The sequence below is a fragment of the Piliocolobus tephrosceles genome, chromosome 2, assembly GCF_002776525.5.
Source record: "Piliocolobus tephrosceles isolate RC106 chromosome 2, ASM277652v3, whole genome shotgun sequence".
In the NCBI taxonomy this organism is placed as follows: domain Eukaryota; kingdom Metazoa; phylum Chordata; class Mammalia; order Primates; family Cercopithecidae; genus Piliocolobus; species Piliocolobus tephrosceles.
Genome location: NC_045435.1, coordinates 131,949,474 through 131,952,747, shown reverse-complemented (window position 1 = coordinate 131,952,747; position 3,274 = coordinate 131,949,474). Strand labels below are relative to the sequence as shown.

At 36.9% G+C, this 3,274-nt stretch overlaps 1 pseudogene across 1 annotated transcript; it reads left to right on the top strand.

Annotated features, from left to right (window-relative positions):
* The first annotated feature begins 1,990 nt into the window (after window positions 1-1,990).
* LOC111555765 lies at window positions 1,991-2,666 on the top strand (annotated as a pseudogene). Its single transcript, XR_002735638.1, has one exon. The product of XR_002735638.1 is annotated as a 14-3-3 protein theta pseudogene (transcript).
* The last annotated feature ends 608 nt before the right edge of the window (window positions 2,667-3,274 follow it).

Here is a 3,274-nt window from a genome sequence, read left to right as displayed (position 1 = left end):
TTTGGATGTAAAATATTATTTAAAGAAAAGAAACAACAAGTAGAAACAAAACAATAATTTTAAAATGCAAATAAAAATATGGCATAATAGATATTTACATAAAATTTACATTATATTCAGTATTATAAGTAATCTAGAGATGACTTAAAGTATACAGGAGAATGTGCATAGGTTTCATGCAAATACTATGCCATTTTATATAAAGAACTTAAACATCCATGGATTTTGGTATCTGCAGAGATATTAAGAGATGACTGTATTGCTGTCAGTCATAAAAATCAAGAATCCCACCCATTAGTTCCTCAAAGAAAAAAACTTGCAGCATGTTTCTTAGAACTGCTTTAGATATATCTTAGGTAATTACGTTATAGCTTGTAAAATATTACCTCCAGATGGTAAATTCACTCTTTTTGAAATTAACATTTTAATAAATTACTCATCTTGGGAAAATAAGAACATAGGCTTAGATTTAAACTTAAACTTTCCCTTCAATTCTTTTACCAAGATTACTAATACTCCCTAAAGAACTATTAATTTTCTAATTTGTTCATTTTTGTTACTTAATATACCAGTGGGAATACTGTATCTTTGGCCGTGTCTAGACATACAGATGGTTTTGATAAATTCATTTGAAAAGAGGTTGAGTTCAGGGAAATGGCCAATTAATTTCTTTACACTGAACATATTTTCTTCTAAAGAATTTTACAAAATCATCTTGACTAAATTATTCACCTTTCAACTGGTTATTTTGGCACTATGTAGCCCAGAAACTTCTTGTTCAAGGATGGGAGTCTGATATTAGTTCCGCAGATACTTGACGGAGTCCTGCCTTTTGGGGAATGGAGAAAAGCTTTCTTTTAACTACCATAAGGACAACTATTACCAAACACACAGTCTATCATTTTCACAAGGAAAATAATATCCAAAAATCTAAGCACCATTTTATTTCTAGAGGAAATAGATGTTGTTGAGGAGGCCACCTAGGATTTATTCTTTGAACCATACACTGGAAAAATCTTTAAATCAGGACAAATAATAAGCATGATGACTAAAGGTGCAGCTTTCTTATGTGGCAAAAAGTAATGCTTTGCTTGCTGCTATCAAAAGATGAGATTCAGAAAATAACAAGACTCGCTATGCACCTCTTGAAAGATACAGATACAATTATCTCTTGTTTACTTTATCAGACATATTTCTGGATTATAAATTGAGAAAGAGTATGCATTGCTTACTCATGATCCTAGAACACACTCATGCTTGTTCCTTTAGTCATTCACTCATTCAACAAATGTGAGAATAAATATTTGGTGAGCAACTACCATGTGGCAGTTCAAAATTAAGTGAACAATTTATAGAAATCTTATATAATTCTCAGAATAATTCTATAACATAAGAAACTGGAGCCCAATAAAATTACATAATTCATGCAATGTCCCACACTCTCCTTAATGACATAGCCAAGATAGAAACAATTTCCTCTGATTGTAGGACATTTGTTTTCTACTTTGCTAACATTTCTTTAAAGACGTTATTTTATTTTAATTACAAAATATTTTATACATTCAGAAAAAAATAAAAACAGCATGTCATCCAAGAACCAAATTTAAGAGAAATTAACACTTCACCATATTTGCTTCAGATCTTTTTTAAAAAAGAAATTGTATGTTATACATGTTACAGATTTAGCTATAACTATTTCCGCTTCCTGATTTCCTAGAAGTATCCAGAAGTATCCACTGTCCTATAAACACTTTATATCATTCCTATGAATGTTATAGTAGCCAGTGTCTATGTATTTTTGCATAGTAATATTGTTTTTTGTGTTTAAATTTACATATATTTATGTTACAAATCTGCAACTTCCTTATGTAAACAATATGCTACATTAGCCTCGTGGCCGCGGAGAGGTGAAGCTCTCGAGGCTCCTCCCGCTCCGGGTCAGCGCTCTCCCTGGCTCTGCTCGCCCTCTGCCCCGCCCCGGCCCCGCGCCCGCCATGGAGAAGACTGAGCTGATCCAGAAGGCCAAGTTGGCCCAGCAGGCCGAGCGCTACGACGACATGGCCACCTGCATGAAGGCAGTGACCAAGCAGGGCGCCGAGCTGTCCAACGAGGAGCGCAATCTGCTCTCTGTGGCCTACAAGAACGTAGTCCGGGGCCGCAGGTCCGCCTGGAGGGTCATCTCAAGCATCCAGCAGAAGACCCACACCTCCGACATGAAGTTGCAGCTGATAAAGGACTATCGGGATAAAGTGGAGTCCGAGCTGAGATCCATCTGCACCACGGTCCTGGAATTGTTGGATAAATATTTAATAGCCACTGCAACTAATCCAGAGAGTAAGGTCTTCGATCTGAAAATGAAGGGTGATTACTTCCGGTACCTTGCTGAAGTTGCATGTGGTGATGATCGAAAACAAACCACAGATAATTCCCGAGGAACTTACCAAGAGGCATTTGATATAAGCAAGAAAGAGATGCAACCCACACACCCAATCCGCCTGGGGCTTGCTCTTAACTTTTCTGTAGTTCACTATGAGATTCTTAATAACCCAGAGCTTGCCTGCATGCTGGCTAAAACGGCTTTTGATGAGGCCATTGCTGAACTTGATACACTGAATGAAGACTCATACAAAGCACCCTCATCATGCAGTTGGTTAGAGACAACCTAACCCTTTGGACATCAGACAGTGCAGGAGGAATGTTATGCGGCAGAAGGTGCTGCAAACTAAATCCATACAGGGTGTCATCCTTCTTTCCTTCAAGAAACCTTTTTACACATCTGCATTCCTCATTCCACTTGGATTTCGTATAGCAAAGAAATCCATTCATGTGTATGGAATCAACTGTTTATAGTCTTTTCACACTGCAGCTTTGGGAAAACTTCATTCCTTGATTTGTGTTTGTCTTGGCCTTCCTGGTGTGCAGTACTGCTGTAGAAAAGTATTAATAGCTTCATTTCATAAAAACATAAATAATTCCCAAACACTTATGTAGAGGACTAAAACTGTATCTGGTATTTAAGTAATCTGAACCAGTTCTGCAAGTGACTGTGTTTTGTATTACTGTGAAGATAAGAAAATGTAGTTAATTACAATTTAAACAGTGTTCCACACAACTTCTTAATTTCTACATTCCCTCCCTTACTCTTCAGGGATTTCCTTTCAATAAGTAACTTTTCCATGCTCTTAATGTATTCCTTTTTAGTAGGAACCCGGAGGTATTAGATTGAATGGAAAAGCACTTGCCATCTCTGGCTAGGGGTCACGAATTAAAATGG